Here is a 19,988-nt window from a genome sequence, read left to right on the forward strand (position 1 = left end):
CAGGAGTGCAATTTCTGGATCCTAGGATTGTTCAGTTTTTGGCTTTTGGAGGAACTACCATACTCTTTTCCAGAGGGGCTGCAACAACCCATATGCCCACCGACAGTGCAGAAGGATTCTGCTTTAAGCAGAACATTCCCTGCCAGCAATTTCCTAAGGAGGACACGGAATACCTGTAGGATAACCTGACTCACCCAGTGTCGGGCAAGCAGCCACAGAAATTTACCCCAGGGTTCCTGATGCCAAGCCCCTTGGAGCCACCAGCATACCTCTATCCAGGAGAATTCCCAAAGACTCTCTGTCTGACTTTATCAGCCATGAAACTGCAGAGAAAATACAGCATGTCCAATGATCTAGGCGGCCCATTGAGTGAAACTAGAAAGTCAAGCTTCCCTGTTAAATCATCTAAGGCTCCTTGGCATCATTTTGAATTTCCCCTCTGCCCTCATTGGAATACTTTGGATGAAAAGACAAATCCATTAGGACCATCACCTTTGACAAAGGACAAGACATCATCCCAGTCTCTATCTGACCACAAACAGCCACCTAACTGTAGATGCTGGCCATTCCTCCACAGCCTAGGACCAATGGAATAAATACTGTTAGATGAAGGAACACATTACATTCTATGTTCAAAACACACAGTGAGTCAATCTCATCTTCCCTTTCGAATCCAAAGGTTTGCCTAGGAAAGAGATGTTCCAAATACCTTCATCAGCCAGAAATGAACAGAAAAAATGGGATCCCCTGATGTGCTCCCTGCAGGGAAACTCAGGAACTCTGGCACCCACTCTAGATGGCTGACAGCTGCTTCAGTGTGACTTTGTGGCGCAAGTGGAGACAAGAGAAAAGCTCAGGAAGTTTGGGATGAAAGAAAAGTTTTACCTCCCATCCTGGCATAGATGTGACATTGCACCCAATGGACCTGCTGTTTCCTCTGAACGCTGACATCTTATGACAAGCTGCAAGACTGACTCCAATGCTGATTTCAAAACTTCAGGCCTGTGGAGCCAGAGCGAAGAAGGGTTGTCAGGTAGGGATAAGCAGGCACCTCCCACCTAAAGCCTGCACACCTGCTCCAATTCCTGGGAGGATGAGAGACACATGCTTGTTTCTTAGGTGATGATTAACTTCCTTCTAAAGTTGACCAATGCCCTTGTCCTTTTTGGAGAAGTGAATATACTCTTCCAAACACTCAACTTATCAGTCCCAAATGCAGCATGAGTTGGATTTTGTTCCCCCCGGCTCCAGACCCCCCATGAGGAGGCCCCACCTGCACCATCCTGACAGTCCATTACTACCAAACCTGGGGACATGGGGCACAATGCTGAGTTGGGAATGGCTCCAGGAGTTGTTACCACCACTCTTGAGCCTGGGGAAACAGACACTAGACAGTTCACCAGTCCCTCCTGTAGAAACAAGCTGCAGTACCTCACCTTTCAGGGTCTCTCACCCGGCACCTCACAACTACCCTCAAAGCCCCCATATTGCTAGAACTCCTTTTCCAGTGTTTCCCACTGCAGCTCGCCACTGCCCCCAGTGGTGGCTAGCAGCATTGCCACGCTTTCCAGGGACTCTCCCACCACAGCTCACCACTCCCTCCAGTGGCGAGAACCTGCACTGCCCGGCCTTCCAGCATCTCCCAATGCAACTCACAACTGTGCGCTGGTCTCAAGACGCACTGGCAATGTCCCTCCAGACTGGGGACCCCTGAGCCACACCACAGGACTGCACCTGCCACACGGAAGGAAACCATGACATTTGGAGCAGTACAAAACCCTCTGAGCCAGAGAAGCCAGCATAACCAGCTGAGGCCACCCCCACATTCGGTGGCCCTCCAGGACACAAAGCCGTAGGCTGATACTCAGCTAGCCCCCACTCTCAATTCAATCCCCCAGGGAGCCCGCTCAGCGTCAGAAGATCAGGCCTGCCATGCCCCAAGACCCTAAACCTAAGCCTAAGCTGGGTTTTCAGGCTTCCATCCCCAGGGGCCTGTCCCCCAAGACTTCCAGATTCGGGACCCTGGAGTCACAACCCAGGAGTCCACCTGCCACCCAGATGGAAACTGTGCCATTTGGAGCTGCAAAGAACCCTCAGACCGGGAGGAAACTGCATGCCTCTCTGAGGCCACCCCCAAATTTGGCAGGCTGCCTTGACCATCAACCCAAAGCTGGACACACCGCATGAACCCCATCCTCAACTCAGACCCCCAGGGATCCTGCCTCAGCACCAGCAGGTCCGGTCTGCCATGCCCCTAGGCCCTAACACAAACTCTAGGTTGGGTTTCTGGGCTTGCATCCTAAGAGGCCTGGCCCCCACGCACTTCAGCATGGGGACCCCTGAGCCACACCCCAGGACTCTGCCTGCCATCCAGGAGGAAACTGTGCTATTTGGAACTGTGCAAAACCCTCAGAGCAGGAGAAACCTGCATGCCCCCCTGAGACCACCCTCACCTACAGTGCCCCACCAGGCCACTGACATGCAGCCTGATGCTCAGCCTGAGCTCTTCCCTCTTCTCTATCTCCAAAATGCTCCCCTCAGCTGGGACCTTCACAGGCGTTCTGTGCCTCTGGCCAGAGATCCTGGATGGCCACCACAGGCATCTAGTGAGAAAGGTCTCTAAACAGCAAGCATGGCCCAAATTACCGCACAATGCTGGCCAATTCTCACGACCTTTCTGCCCAAATCGATGTCAGCTTGGGCAGAAAGCTCATGAGAATTGGCCGGAAACCCCCAGTGAACTCCCTTCCTGCTGCGCAGGCCTTCAGGGGAGACTCCTGGGCCTAGACCAAGGTTCCAAGTGGTCTCGGCCCAAAACCTGAGAGAAAGCACTCTAAAAGCCAGGTACACACGTAGCCAAACCCTCCCTCTAGTCAACCACCTGGGGTGACTGTCTACATGCTAACAGATCAGTCCCGCCATGACCCTAGGCCCGAACCTGAACCCTAGGTCTGGTTTTCAGGAGTCTGTCCCCAGGGGCCTGTCCCCCCAAGCCCTCCAGATTGGGGACCCTGGAGCCACATCCCAGGAATCTGCCTTCCACCCAGGCAAAAACCATGCCTTTGGAGCTGTGCAGAACCATTAGACCGAGAGAAACCTGTATAACTCCCTGAGGCCACCCCCACCTTCAGGGGCCTCCCTGGCCATAAACCCAGAGCCTGATGCGCTGAATCATCCCCATCCTCAACCCAGGCCCCCCCGGGTTCCCATCTCAGCACTGGCATATGGGGCCTGCCATGCCTGTAGGCCCAAACCCTAGCTCAGATTGGGTTTTCAGTCTTCCATCCATCAAGGCCTGACCATCAAGCATTCCAGATTGGGGACCCCCTTAGTCACACCCTAGGAATCTACCTGCCACCCAGGAGGAATCCGTGCCATTTGGAGCTATTCAGAGCCCTCAGAGTGGGAGAACCCTAACCCTAGGTTAGATTTTCAGGCTTCTGTCCCTAGGTACCTGACCCTTAAGCCCTGCAGAATGGGGATACCTGAACCATACCAGAGTCCCCTGTTTTCCACTGTGAGGAAAACTGTGCTGTTAGGAACCAGACAGAATACTCAGAACAGACAAAATAAGCTACGCCCTCCTGAGGCCACCCCCAAGTTCACTGACCTCCTGCACAGAATTCCAGAGCCTTACTCTCAGCCTGACCCATTCCCACTCCTCAGCCCCAAGGGGAGAGCTCACCTCAGCACCAAAAGATCAGGCCTACCATCCCCCAGGCCAGAACCCTAACACTATGTTGTGTTTTCAAGCTTCTCTTCCCAGAGGCCTGGCCTTAAGCCCCATAGATTGCGGACATGTGAGCCATATCAGAGGACTCCACCTACACTACAGAAGGAAACTTGTGCCATTTGGAACTCTGCAAAACATTCAGAGCGGGAGATATCTGCTGTGCCCCTCTGAGGTCACTCCCACCCTAATCAGCCCCCAGGAAACAATCTCAGAACTTGACATTCAGTCTGACCCATGCCCTCAACTCAGCTTCCGTGGCCACTCTCCTCTTTGCTGGTGCATCCATCCTACCATGCCCCCATGTCCTAACTTTAATTTTAGTTTGACTTTTTAAAGGACCCCTCCCAGCAGACCTGGCTCCAAATCCCAAGGAATGGGCCACCTGAACGAAGCAGATGACTCATCCTACAAAAAAGTCAGAAATCATTCCTTTTTGAACTTCCAAGAGGCTTTAGAAAGAAAGAAGAAATCTTACTGAAGTCTCAAACATATCCCTGCCTTGTTATAATTTAATACCATACTGAACACAAAACCAAAGCCTAATTCTCTCCTTAATCCCACCTCTCAATTCAGAGCTCTGTGAAGGTCTCCACACCTAAGCAGATCACACCTTCCATGGTTCTTGGCCTACCTCTAGCCTTGTTTAATACACAGGTGTAAACATGAACACACCTTTCTATGAAGAATACATACAAGCGACCTACAGACACACCAAAAAGTGTTCCACATCAATAGCTATCAGGGAAATACAAATCAAAACCATAATGAGAATTATTAAACCATAATGAGAATGAGAAAACCTCACAACAGGTGGCAGGCTAAAATTATCAAAGCAAGGGACAACAAATGTTCATAAGGATGTGGTGAAAAAGGAACCCTCCTAAACTGATGGTGGGAATGCAAGCTTGTACACCACTCTGTAAAATGGTATTGAGTTTTCTGAAGAAGTTAAAAATAGAGATACCCTATGACCCAGAAATTGCACTACTAGGTATTTAACCTGAAGATTCAAATTCAGTGAAAAGTAGTGGCAACTGCACACCAATGTTTGTAGCAGCAATATCCACTAGATCCAATATCCAATATCCAATATCCACTAACTCCAATATCCACTAGGCCAAACTATGGAAAGAGCCCAGATGTCCTCGGACAGTGAATGGATAAAGAAGATGTGGTTCATACTTACAATGGAATATTATTCAGCCATCAGAGAGGATGAAACTTACCATCAACACTGACCTGGATGGAACTTCATGGTATTATGCTCGGCAAAGTAAGTCTATCAGAGAAAGACAATGTCATAAGGTTTCACTCATATGTAAAATATATGAAACAGCACACAGGATCACAGGGGAAGGGAGGAAAAACTGAATAGGAAGTCATCAGAGAGGGAGGAAAACCATGAGAGATTTAACTACAGAAACAAACTGAGGGTTCCTAGAGGGGAGGGGGATTGAGGATGGGATAACTGGATGATGGGCATTAAGGAGGGCGTGTGATGCAATGAGCACTGGGTGTTATACACAACTGATCTATTATTGAACACTACATCTGGAAATAATGATGTACTATAAGTTGGCTAATTGAACTTAAATTAAACAAAAAGAACTCAAATAAACAATCCTAAAAATTTGTATGGAACCACAAATGATACTGAATAGCCAATGCAATGTTGAGAAGAAAAACAAAGCTGGAGGAGCCATGATTCCAGATTTCAAGTTACACTACAAAGCTGTGGTCATCCTAACAGTATGGGACTGCCACAAAAATACACACAGCAAACAAGGGAACAGGAGAGAAGCTCAGATATAAACCCACAATAGTATGGCCAATTAGTCTTCCACAAAGCAGACAAGAATATTGAAAAGGAAAAGGACAGTCTTTACAACAAACGGTGCTGGGAAAACTATACATCTACTCACAGAAGAATGCAGTTACTCTGCTTCCTTACACCATACAGACACATAAACTCAAAATAGTTTCGAGACCTCAGTGGAAGACCTGAAACCATAAAAATCCTACAAGAGGGCACAGACTTTAATTTCTTGACATGGATCATAGCAACATTTTTGTAGACTTTCTCCTGAGGCAAAGGATACAAAAGCAAAAATAAACTATTGGGACTACATCAAAATAAGAAGTTTCTGCACAGCTGAAAAACAATGAAAAAAGTAATAATAAGACAAGTTACTGAAAGGAAGAAAATACTTGCAAATATCCTATGCAATCAAAAGATAGTAGCCAAAATCTGTAGAACTAATACAACTCAACACCCACAAAACAAATAATCCAGTTAAAAAATAGGCAGAAGATATGGACATTTCTCCAAAGAAGAAATACAGATGGCCAATGGTCACATGAAAAAATGTTCACTGTCACCCATCATCAGAAAAATGCAAATCAAAAGAACAATGAGACCTCTTGCTGTCAGAATGGCTAACATCAACAGCACAAGAAATAAGAGCTGTTAGTAGGATGCGGAGAAAGGGGAACCCTCGTGCATTGTTGGTGGGAATGCAAGCTCATGCAACCACTCGAGAAAACAGCATGAAGTTTCCTCAAGACGTTAATCCAGCAATCACACTACTGGGTATTTACCCAAAGGATATGGAAACAATAACTCAAAAGGATACATGTACACCTATGTTTCTTGCAGCATTATTTACTAGATCACAATATAGAAGCAACACAAGGATCTGTTGATGAAGTGATAAATGAGATGATAGATGTGTACACACACACAAATACACACACACAGTGGAATATTACTCAGACATAAAAAGAATGAAATCTTGCCATTTTCAGCCACATGGATGGAGCTAGAAAGTATTATCCTAAGTGAAATCAGTCAGAGAAAGACAATACCATACGATATCACTCTTAAGTAGAATTTAAGAAACAAATGCACATACATAAAGGAGAAAGAAGAGACAAACCTAACTACAGATCCTTAACAATAGAGAACAAACTGATGGTTACCAGAGGGGAGGTGGATGGAGGGTTGAGTGAAATAGATGAAGGGGACTAAGAGAACACTTTTCTTAATGAGCACTGAGTAATGTATAGAATTACTGAATCACTCTATTGTACACCTGAAACTAATATAACACTGTATGTTAGTTCAACCAGAATTAAAATAAACACTAAAAAAAAAAAGAATTTACTTTCAGTAACCTATTTGAAAAAGTTATCACTCTGCAATGTTCATGAGCCCTACTTGGGAGTATTTACTCTACAATAATTACTCACTCTATGCCTCAAATTCAAATTTCCCTGAGTTCTTATATTTTACCTGTTAATCCTAGCCCATGGGAGCCATGGTCCCTTTCTGTCCAAGATCAGCACCAATGCATTCAATAGTGTAAGTAGAGACAGATGCCACTTCACAATCCAGAAAGCTATTATTGTCTGTGTTTTAGTGTGAGATAGCCACAGAGTGTGGGGCAGGTTTCAGAGCAGGTTTGTTATATATCCTGGATCTCTAATTAATTCAGTGGTCATTACCTGGATCCATTTGGTTAATAGGTTCCCTGTGGATGGGCTTGCTTCCAAGTACCTACATGAAAGATGCAAAGGTGGGTAGGATCGGTGCAGGACAGGAAGAGGACCAAGCGCAGACAAGGGTATGATCCATCCCCTAATCCAGGAACAGCCATGGGAGCAGGTATGGGAGGCAGAAGCAATGGGAAACCACCAAGGTCACCAGATAAAGGCAGGAGGCACAGGTCACAGGATCTCAAGATGTGGGGCATGGAGGCTGCTCTGAACTACCTATGAGGGTGGGGGCGAGGAAGGAATGAGAAGGAGAAACTGCCTGCCCCTGGCCCATGCCAGCTGCCCACTGCTCCTGACATACATCAGTCTACACACACAGCTGACACAGCCTGGACTCAGGATGGGCTAGCTCAGGTCCATTAGCCCTCAGTGAGACAGCTGGCTCCAGGACTCAGGTACATGATGAGGGAGGTGGGAGGGAAGGCTGCCGCTCCCAGGTCATTCCCTTCTTGAGCAGCCCTCCAGGACTGCTGAAAACCACTAAGAGGTTCGAAAGACATGCCATGGATGAACTAAGGCATTGAGAAATAGAAAATAATATTCATTTTTAAGGTCAGCTGTCAGCTCAGAAAGTGGAGAGAGCTTCCCTGAAGAAGACTGAGGGAAGGGCAGGTCAGGCTGAAAAGGGAGATGAGGCTTTCCTGATTGGGGACTTGCAGCCTCTGTCCAGGGCAGGGCATCATCCTTGCCTCACAGGGGATCCATGGAAGTGTTCCATCAGGGGACTGACAGCGCTGCCTCTCAAGACGTCTACACTGGCATCAGGTTGCACAGGGCAGAGGAGGAGGACCAGATGGAGGGAGGGAAACACCCTGGAGGCCATGGGGCAAGAGCAGACACTCATGACTATGAAGATGATGAAAAGTAGGAGGTGGCAGCATGGGAGCCATCTGGCGCAAAAGTGCCACGGGCACAGTGCCCACCGCTACAGTGATTGAGTTCTTTCTGTGCTAGACATGGCTGACCTCGTGGGCTCCAAACTGGTCCTGACCACAATGCTAGGAAGTGTGCACCACCACCACCACCCTCCCCTCTCCATGCTGCTGCTAGGAATCACAGTCACCAGATCCCAGTCAGCTCCAATGGAAACCAAACAGTGGCTCCCACTGCACACTGCCCCTCTGGTGATGACCCAGTGTAACCCTCATGCCTGACCAGAGACTGCTGTCTACCTGTCTCCACACAGCTCCAGACAGGAGGGTGTCCCTGAATTCCACAGGATCTGATAAGAAAGATCCATAGACCCCACTACCTCACCCACTGCCAACACCGGATGGGTCACCTGGGCCTCAGCTATTGTCACAGAGCTCACCATGACCTGCTTCTATCACTTCCAACAGAAAACCTGGATCTGATACCCCACAATACCTAGTTGCTGACCTGGGGCCATGCCATGAACCCACATGGCACCTTTCTGCTAGAGAAGGCCACCCCTAAACCTCCTAGAAAATGTTTCTAATGAAGTACAAGTCCATCAGGACTATGGTGTGAATGGTGGTGCACAATAGTAGTCAGTAATTCTAACAAGAGTTGGCACTGCCCCCCCATCTCACAAAACCGTCCTCTGTCCCCATGGAACTCATGCTCTGCTCTCGAAAAAAACAAACAAACAAAAAACAGGAAACAAACCTTTAATCTGAATATTCCCTTCACATTCTGGTTCAAATCTTGTCTAACCACAATGGCATGAAACTAGAAATCAGTCACAAGAAGAAAATGGAATAGTCAAAAATATACGGAGATTTAACAAAATGCTACTAAACAACCAATGGTCAAAGAAAAAAATCATAAGAAATTTTAGAATTACCTAGAGACAAAAAAGAGAACCTACAGAAACTTATGGGATGCAGCAAAAGTAGTTCTAAGAGGAAGTTCACAGAAATTCAGGTTCTCGTCAATCCACAGAAAGCTCTTCAATAAGCATCCTAATTTTACATGGGAAAGAAGGGGGGGGACAAGCAAAGCCCCAAACCAGAAGAAATAAGGAAATAACAAAAAAGAATGTGGAAATAAATCTAGTGAAGACTAAAAAGAAGATCAATGAAAATAAGAGCTGCCTTTTTTGGAAAGATAAACAAAACTGAAACTTTTGGCCAGACTCACCAAGAAAGAGAGGGCTCAAATATAATCAGGAAAGAAAGATGATTAATTCCTGGCTCACACCAAAATCCTAGAGGAGAACACAGGCAACAATTTCTTCAACCTTAGCCACAGCAACTTCTTGCAAGACATGTCTTTAAAGACAAGGGAAACAAAAGCAAAAGTGAACTTTGGGGACTTCGTCAAGATAAAAAGTTTCTGTACAGCAAAGGAAACAGTCAACAAAACTAAGAGACAACCCACAGAATGGGAGAAGATATTTGTAAATGACATGTCAGATAAAGGGCTGGTATCCAAGATCTATAAAGAACTTCTCAAACTCAACACCCAAAAAACAAATAATCCAATCACGAAATGGGCAGAAGACATGACCAGACACTTCTCCAAAAAAGACATCAAAAAAGACATACAAATGGCTAATGGACACATGAAAAAATGCTCCACATCACTTGCCATCAGGGAAATACAAATCAAAACCACAATAAGACAGCACTTTAGTTAGAATGCTAAAAATTAACAAGACAGGGAACAATGTTGGTGAGGGTGGAGAAAAGGGAACTCTCCTACAGTATTGGTGGGAATGCAAGCTGGTACAGCCACTTGAAAAACAGTATGGAGTATCCTCAAGATGTTGAAATATAAAGTTACCCTATGACCCAGCAATTGCACTACTGGGTGTTTACCCCAAGGATACAGATTTAGTAAAAAGAAGGAGCACATGCACCCCAATGTTCATAGGAGCAATGTCCACAATAGCCAAACTGTGGAAGGAGCTAAGATGTTCTCCAACAGATGAATGGATAAAGAATATGTGGTACATATATACAATGGAATATTAATCAGCCATCACAAAGGATGAATACCTACCATTTGCAATAACCGGGATGGGACTGGAGGGGATCATGCTAAGTGAAATAAGTCAGAGAAAAACAATTATATAGTTTCATTTCTATGTGGAACATAAGGAATAACACAGAGGACCATAGGGGAAGGGAGGAAAAAAATGAATAAGAAATCAGAGAGGGAGAAAAACCATATGAGACTCTAGACTCTGGGAAACAAACTGAGGCTTGCAGAAAGGAAGATGGGTACAGGGATGGGATAATGGGTGATGACCATTAAAGAGGGCACGTGTGGTGATGAGCACTGGCTGTAATACTCAACTAATGAATCATTGAACATTACATCAAAAACTAATGATGTACAATACCTTGACTACTTGAATTTAAATTTTAAAAATGTGAAAAACTTAAAAAAAGGGCAAGAAAGATAAGCCATGACAATGAATACCACAAAAATACAAAGGATCATAAGAGAGTATTGTGAGCAAGTAGAGGCCAACACAGTGGAAAACCTAGAAGAAATGGGTAAGTTCCTACCAACAACCTAGAAAGACTAAACAGTGAAGAAGAAAAAAATGAATAGACTGATCACTAGTAAAAAGATTTATCTGATAATCAAAAACAAATGTCCAAGACCAGTTTCATTGGGGACTTCAACCAGACAGTACAAGAAGAATTAATACAAACCCTTCTCAAACTCTTTTAAAAAAATAAAGAGGAAGGCATATATCCAAACTCATTTTATGAGGCCTTGTCCTTGTCTTGCTACCAAAACAAGACAAGGACATACCAAAACAAGACAAGGACACTACAAGAAAAGGAAACACCAATATCCCTCGTGAACATACATGCAAAAATCTTCAACAAATTATCAGCAAACTGAATTCAACAATATATCAGAGGAATCACAATACAATCAAGTGGGATTTATTCCAGGGATGCAAGGATGATTCCACATCTGCACATCAGTCAATGGTATACATCACTTTAACAAAATAAAAGATAAAAATCTTATGATTGATACAATAGATGCAGAAAGAACATTTGTCAAGATTCAATATGGATTTATGAAAAAAACTCAAAACCATCTTGATATAGAGGGAACATACCTCAGCACAACAAAGGCCCTATATAAAAAGCCCACAGCTGACATCATACTCAAGGGCGAAATGCTGAATTTTTCCACTAAGACCAAGAACATGACAAAATGCCCACTTTTACCACTTTCATTCAACATAGTATTGCAAGTCCTAGACAAAGCATTTAGAAAAGAAAAAAAAAAAAAAAACAAGAGAAGAAATCCAAACAGGAAAAGGAAACTGTCACTATTTGCAGATGACCTGCTATATATATAAATCCCTAAGAATTCCACCAAAAAACTGTTAGAATAAACAAATTCAGTAAAGCTGCAGGATACAAAGTCAATATACCAAGACCTGTTGCATTTCTTTTTTTAAAAGATTTCACTTATTTATTTGACCAGAGATAGAGCATGAGCACAAACAGAAGGAGCAGCAGAGGGAGAGAGTGAAGTAGCTTTCCCATTAAACAGGGAGCCTAATGCAGAGCTCCATCCCCACATCCCAGAATCATGACCTGAGCCAAAGGCAGATGCTTCACCAATGGAGCCACCCAGGTGCCCCAACTTGTTGCATTTCTATATACTGAAGACAAACTTTCACAAAGAGAAACTAAGAAAACAATGTCATTTACAGTTGCATGAAGAAAAAAATATAGGAATAAAAGTAACCAAGAATGAGAAAGACCTGGTTCACTGATCACATGGTAGAAAAGAAAGGAAGAACATGTGTGTGTTGGGGTGGGGAGGAATATATTGGTCAAAGAAATGGAAGATGACACAAATAAATGGAAGCATACACCATGCTCAGTAACTGCAAGAGTTAATAATGTTAACATGCCCATTGTATCCAAAGCAATCTACAGATGTGAGGAAATCCCTATCTGAATTCCAATGGCATTATTCAAAGAATTAGAAAACAGTTCTAAATTTCATGTGGAATCATAAAAGACCACAAATACCCAGAGCAGTCTGGAGAAAGAAAGCTGCAGTCATCACACTCCCAGATTTCAAGCTAGATTACAAAGTTATAATCATCAAAAGAGTATGGCACTGGCATAAAAAGGGGCACACAAGTCAATGGAATGGAATAGAAATCTCAGAATAGAAATCTCTCTAACCCACACACAGTGGTCTTAACTTACAACACAGGAGCAGAAAATATACAATGCAGAGAGGACTGGCTCTTAGGTGATACTGAGGAAACTGGACACTAAATGCAGAAGAATGTGACTGGATCACATTCTTCCATGGCACACAAAAATTTTAAATGGATGAATGACTTGAACATAAGACCTGAATCCATAAACCTCTGAGAAGAAAACACAAGTAGTAAGTTTTTCAACATCAGTTTTGGCAGTCTTTATTATTATTATTATTATTTTAGATTTTATTTATTTATTTGACAGAGAGAGATCACAAGTAGGCAGAGAGTCAGGCAAAGAGAGAGAGAAGGAGGAAGCAGGCTCCCCACTGAGCAGAGAGCCCAATGTAGGGCTTGTTCCCAGGACTCTGGGATCACAACCTGAGCCGAAGGCAGAGGCTTTAACCCACTGAGCCACCCGGGCACCTAGCAAAGAGTCTTTAGATTGGACACCAAAAGCAAAGGCAACAAAAGCAAAAATAAATAAGTGGAACGACATCAACCTGAAATCTTCTGTATGGCAAAAAAAAAAAAAAAGTCAAAAATTTAAAAGGTGATCTACCCAATGAGAAAAAATATCTGCGAATCATATGCATGAGAAGAGGCTAATATCTGAAATACACAAAACGTGCATACAAATCAAAACAAAAAACTATATAAAAAATGGGGAGAATATGTGAATAAGTACTTCCCAAGGATGGAACATAGGTAGCCAACAGACACATGCACATGCTTTATCTTCCATTTAGAATGCTCTCGATGTGATATCACTCACCTTCTTTAGATCTTGACTCAAGTGTCAACCTCTTAGTAAAGTCCCACCTGGCTCCAATATGAATAGCAAGCACCACCCCCCCCCTTCAGCACCCTAGCCCTGTGTCCTGCTTTATATTTCCACAGCAGTTATCACAGTCACCAGTCCATCTCAGCAGAGGAGAAACGGAGGCCTACTTGGATGGTTTCGCCACTGACTCCCTCTGGCTTCCCGGTCCAAAGCCCTAGGGGAAAAAGTGACCTAGGGCTCATGCACAGCCAGGATGCCAGGGACAAGGGGTCCACCTACAGCACCCAGAACACCATCAGAAAAATAAGCCACACAAGGAATCTACCTACATATGAAGCCAGAAACCAGGCAACTTTCTTGGTTCTAGTTGAGCACACACACTTCCTCTCCTTGCCTGATGTGCTCATCTGAGAAAGTTGAACAGAGAAGCATCCCAGGGTCCAAATCTCCCCCTGGCTAAGGTCCTGGGAAACAGACATCTCTCCTCCCTGCACCAACCACCTGTGACTGACATCAGAAAAACCTCCTGTGGTTGGGCAGAGTGGAACACCTGTCCCTCTTTCCTGGAATGTCATCACAAACCAGACTTTGCTGCACAGTTTTCAGGAAGGAACCTGTAGGAGCATCAGCAGGCTACCTAGGTTCAACCTCAGTCTCACACATCAGGCCCCACATGGAACTAGAGCTTCATGGAGACTGGTGCATCCTGTGGCCTTGGAACCTAAAGGCAGGAGCTGAGATTTCAGTTCCAATTGAACACTGATCTCTTCCACAAGTGCAGGGATATGGCTCTGGAAGAAGCACTTCTGCTGGCTGAATTCACAGACACCATGCAGAGGACCCCCATTGTTCCTCCTCTGAGGAAGCAGGTGGCATGCTGGGCAAGAATTAATAATGCTGCCTGTGGGCTGCTTCTTGCCAAGCCCCCTGCTGAGCCAAGGGCTTGAGAACCAAACAGGAAGCAACTGTCTTACCACAACTGCAGCAGGAGGGCTGGCCAGGGAGCAGAGCCCTGTCCCTGGAGCAAGCTGGCCTGCCCATCAAGAGTGATGGTCTACAACGATGGCCTCACAATCTCCCAACTATCTGATCCGATGACCCTGCCAGGCTTCACACCTGCTTACACGGTGAGTCATAAGACCCAGAGACTTCTTTCAACCCCAGTTCAAGGCTTCTCACAGAGAAGCAAACTCCAGCCTCCGAAATGTGCTCTTCATTAGCTCTGGAATTTCCTGGGTTGTATCTATACTGACCCACACAAGGGTCCCACCCAGACCACTCCACAAATACCCTAGGGCTTCAAGCCACTTTCAAGCTGCCCTTAGAAAATCAGGAACTGGTCCGAGTAGGCAGACCAGCCAAATGACCTGATGTGCTGGAAACTCCTCCCTGAACACCAATGCTTCCAAGTCCAAGCATCAAACCCTCACTCACTGGGCACAAAGAAACACATCAGCATGAACACTGCTCTTTCAAATCACTTGTTTCCATTCCTTAAAATCCAGTTACCACTCTATTTTCCCTTCAGAGAAGTAAGGAAAAGGATAGAATAAAACACTACATATGCACAACATAGTTCCACAGTTCTGTCAAAATATATTTCTTCGTCATTCTCATATGGGTAGCCCTACATTACCCATACTAATGAGAGATACCACAAGTTCAGACTTCATATATATATTTGACCTTGTGCTTTTCCTTTTGATATTTGCATCTCAAAGACAATGTCTATACTGCTTTCTTAAGATAATAATAATAATAATGACATGATCATGTAAAGGTCTGGATCTCCGTAACCAGACAACATGGCTCTGGTTCAGATAAGGATGAAGACACAACCTCTTCCCATGAAGCCAAGACCACACCCTCAGTGATCCCAACATGCCTTACAGGTGATGAGTTCCTTTCCTACACAGAGTTGTCAGTGTATGAAGGATGTAGGCACCCTCCAGGATTCTTTCTGTTTCCTTCATAAATTCCTGAGTTCAAGTCACAAGTGACTTACTGAGTCAAACTTCCAGAGCCCAGGGTAGGCCACCAGATAAGCAGCTCCCCCTGCCCCAGGGAAAGCTAACTAGGGTTCAGTATCCTTTGAGAGCACAATGAGTCATTCCTCAAGCTCCTCAACAACTTACATTCCTTCTCCATTTCTACTCCTCACAAAGGCCACCATGCCATGTTACAGCTCTGAGACTGTGCTTTACTTTAAAAAATATTTTCTAATATCAGAATGTGGTTCATGGAAGAGAAAAACATGAACACTCACAAAGGCTTCTTTTACTATTTCAAAAGATTGTTTTCCCATTGTTTAATTAAAACAGGAAATTAAAACGCACACATAGCCCCTTCCACTAGCAGGTATGATTCACTGGGGTGACTTAAATAAGAGCAGGAAATAAAAAAGTAACATATCCTGATGACCCATCATTTCCATAATCAAAGTTTTGAAATCCTTTTTTTAAAGATTTTATTTATTTATTTGAGAGAGAGAGAATATAAAAGGAGAGAGGTCAGCGGGAGGAGCAGACTCCCTGCCAAGCAGGGAGCCTGATGTGGGACTCAATCCTGGGATTCCAGGATCAGGACCTGAGCCTAAGGCAGTTGCTAAACCAACTGAGCTACCCAGGTGTCCCCATCATCAAAGTTTTGAAACTTCACACACACACACACAAACACACAAACCAAGAAAGAAGCACAAACAAACCTCTTTACCTGGCAACTCTGAGAAGGCTGAATTGGCGTGACAGGGACAGAGGATGAGGTTGCATGTGTTGGGTGAGGCCGGTGGCATAGAAGAAGGTTCTCTGCCAGCTCTCTACCTGTGCCACACCTGTCCCAAGCCAGAAACCTGCTCGCAGACCTCTCCTGTCACAACTGTCACACAGGAGACCCACAGCCACCCTTGCCCACACACTCCTGCAGAACGCACTCCGCTCTCCTCCGAGACCCCTGTCAGCTCTCCCCAGACCTGGAACTGCCCTGTCTGCTGCAAAGCTCCAAGATTCCCCCACTCTTCTTCCAAAATTCCCCTAGCCCAAGTCTTCCATGAGAAAAGTATAAGGCTACCTACCTAATGAATGGTTAACACCTACTTTTCCCTTCTGTTGTATTTCTCTCCACAGTGCAAACTGTAACTAACATATCAGTGCAACATGAAAATGCTCTGAGATCTGAATCTTTCTTCGTAGTCTTCTGAAGCCTCCTTGTGCAATGAAATACCATTTCCCCTGACAGGGGGGTTTAAAACTATTATTAACAGAATAATACAGCCCAAATCACCTCATTGTTAGTTGCTCTTAATAAGGCAGAAAGGTTTCTGTGTAAAAAGCCTTTCCATAGATATGACCTGTCAGCAATTTCATAAGAGGAAACAGAAGCTCTGTGGGATAACCGGACTCACCCAGCATTGGGCAAGTAGTTCCAGAACTCACCCCAGGGCTCCTGATACCAAGCCCCTTGAAGCTACCAGCATGCTCCTAACCAGAAGAATTCCCAAACAGTCTCCTTCTGACTTCACCACCAAAGAAACTGCAGAGAAAATACAGCATGTCAGAATATCTAGATTATAGGGGCACGTGGGTGGCTCAGTGGGTTAAAGCCTCTACCTTCGGCTCAGGTCATGATTCCGGGGTCCTGGAATAGAGCCCCACATTGGGCTCTCTGCTCAGCAGGGAGCCTGCTTCCTCCTCTCTCTGCCTGCCTCTCTGTCAAATAAATTAATTAAATCTTTTTAAAAATCTAGATCATACATTTAGTCAAACTAGAAAGGCAAGCTCAACTTTTAAATGGTAAAAGTCTTCTTGGAATAATTTCGAATTTTCCCTAGACCCAAATTGTAACTCTTTGATAAAAAGACTAATCGATGTGCATGGTGAGTGCTGTGAAATGTGTAAACCTGGCGATTCACAGACCTGTACCCCTGGGGATAAAAATACATTATATATTTATTAAAAACTACTAATAAAATAAAAGACTAATCAATTGTGAAATATCACCTTTGACAAATGACATCATCAAAGTCTGTGTCTGATGACAAAAAGTCACCTCACTCTAGATACTGGCCACTCAGCCATATCTTAGGCCCTAGTGAACAAACACTGTTAGATGAAGGAACAAATTATATATTAAAAGCACACAGAGAGTAAATATCATCTTCTCTTTCTAATAAAAGTGATTTCCTAAGAAAGAGATATTCAGAATATATTTTCTAAGTGATAAATGAACAGAGAAAATGTTATGCCCTACAATGTTCTACCTGCAGGGAAACTAAGTAACTCTTGCTCCAAACCCAGAATGCTGGCAGTTACTTGAGTTTTACTTTGTGGCTCAACTAGAGAAAAGAAAAGCCAAAGAGGTCTTGGGTCGATGAGAAGTTTTACCTCCATATCCTGACATGGGTAAGACATTTTGCCAAATGTACCTGCAGCTTTCTCAGGACACTGATGTCCTGTGACAAGCTGCATGACTGACTCAGACACTGATGTTCAAAACTTTGGGTCTCTTGGAGCCACAGTGGAGAAGTGTCATCAGGTGGGCATAAGTAGGCACACGTGACTTATGGCCTCCACACCTGCATCAGCTTCTGAGAGAAGAAACACATACTTGTCTTTTAAGTAGTAAATATCTTCATTCCAAAGCAGACCAATGACTTTGTCTTTTTTTGGAATAACGAAATTACTCTTCCAAATGAACACTTCAACTCATCTGTTCCTCATGCAACTTGAGTGGGATCTGGTTTACTCCAGCTTCCAGGCCCCCACCTGAAGGAAACTCCTGCAGGATCCTTAGCCCATTACCCCCATCGCCGGGGAACATGGAGCATGATGCTGAAGCTGGAAGACTGTTCTGGGGCTTGTTACTGCCACACCTGTGCCTGGGGGAGCAGGAACCTGGAGGACCCTCCTACACCACCCTGACCACCCATTACCACCATGGGTCGGGGATGGGGGGTATAAGGGGCACAATGCTGAAGTTGGGAATTGGCTCTGGGGTTTCTTACCACCACATTTATGTCTAGGGGAGGGAACCTGAAGGACCCTCCTGCACGATTCTGACAGCCCATTACCACCATCCCCCACGGACAGGGCACACAGTGCTGAAGGTGGGGGACAGCTCTGGGACTTGTTAGCGCCACACCTGTGCATGGGGGAACAGGGACCTGAGGACCCTCCTCCAGGACCCTGACAGCCTATTACCACCATCCCCAGGGGACACAGGACACAACGCTGAAGTTGGGGGATGTCTCTGGGGCTTTTAGCGCCACACCTGTGCTTGGGGGAACAGGGAATACCCTGCTGAACTTGGAGTGCTGCTCAAGGTCCATCACCTGCACTGTATCAGGGGACGGGTACCCCACTGAAGTTAGGGCCTGTGCACTATCCTTACGTGCACTCTTCCTGGGGAACATGGGAAACCCTGAGATATCTGCAAACAATCCCACAAAACCTGGGGTGAGTGGGCACTGGATTTCTGGCCAGTTGATGGACACGAGACAGAAGAGATTGTCAAAGGAAGAAGAAAATTTATCTGAGTGCCCAAGAGGAACTCACTTCATGCACCCTTCGAGGAATTCGCCTCCCATCCAGGGCGCACCCTACCCCAGGGATCCCCACTCACCAGCCTAGGTTCTCTCAGAGGGAGCCTTCTCCCACCCCACCTACACATCCCCAGGCAGCTAGAGGTCCAGCCACAGAGAGGTAACTCCACCCCCACGTGGTGATTGGTTGGAGAGGGTGGTGCCCCGAGCCCATTGGATGCCGTGCCTTACACTGGTACCTCCTACCTCCTACCTCCGTGCAACTGCAGGTGGACCCAGAGGTGACTCCTCCCCTCAGCACCTGACTCAGCGACACAGGCATGGGCAGGGTAGTGGCCAGGGCTGCCCCAGACATCTGGCTGCAGATGCACCCCCAGAGCTCTGCACCTTCCCTTCCTGCATCAACCCTGCCTGCGGAGCTGGCAGATTCAGCTCCCTGGCAAGGTCAGCTGCTCTTAGACCTTCCCAGGCTTGGGCCTTAAGAAATGCAATGGTTTCCCCCATTTCCAAGGCAGTTTCAAGACCCAAAAAGTAATGCTCTAAGCGGGAAGAGCTTCACATTCTAGTCTCAACTATGGAGTGGATAGTGCTTCTTAGACCTCCAAGCATCCTTCTAGAATGAGTCCATTTGTGCTGGAAGTTCTGAAGGGAAGCCTCCAGGATGAAAAACAGTCCCCCTTCTGCGCTGCTACAGTTGTGAACCAGAAACACTGATTTTTCACTTAAAAAGAAAGCATATTATTATTGTACACACTAAATGAACAAAACCCTTTTAAACATTTTAGAGGGAAAGAAAGAGAGATTTGTTCAAACCCAAGTCAGGACAGCTGCCTGGGAGACACAATCTTCACAAGGAAGGGAATGCTCCTGGGCAGGAACATTTGGAGCAGGTTTCTATATTTGCTCTGTTTTGTTTTGCATACAGAGTTACACATCATCATGAGGAAGAACATTCCAGAAAGTTACAGACTTTTTCTTATGTTTTCAGTATTTACAAGTCATACTGAATACATGACTTTAAACTTATGGGAGCAGGAGAGGTTCTTTTGTTTTTCTTATCTTTATGTTTGCAATGACATTTTTTTTGGTTATCTTTTTCTTCACAAAGCAAATGTACAATATGTGCTTGGGGCAGAAAGAGAGCCCATGCTCTGAGCTTTGCCCAGTCATTTCTGAGCTTGGTAAAATGTTAAAGATTAGTTTCCCTGGGAGCCCA

The sequence above is a fragment of the Neovison vison genome, chromosome 6 (genome assembly GCF_020171115.1).
Source record: "Neovison vison isolate M4711 chromosome 6, ASM_NN_V1, whole genome shotgun sequence".
Taxonomy (NCBI): domain Eukaryota; kingdom Metazoa; phylum Chordata; class Mammalia; order Carnivora; family Mustelidae; genus Neogale; species Neogale vison.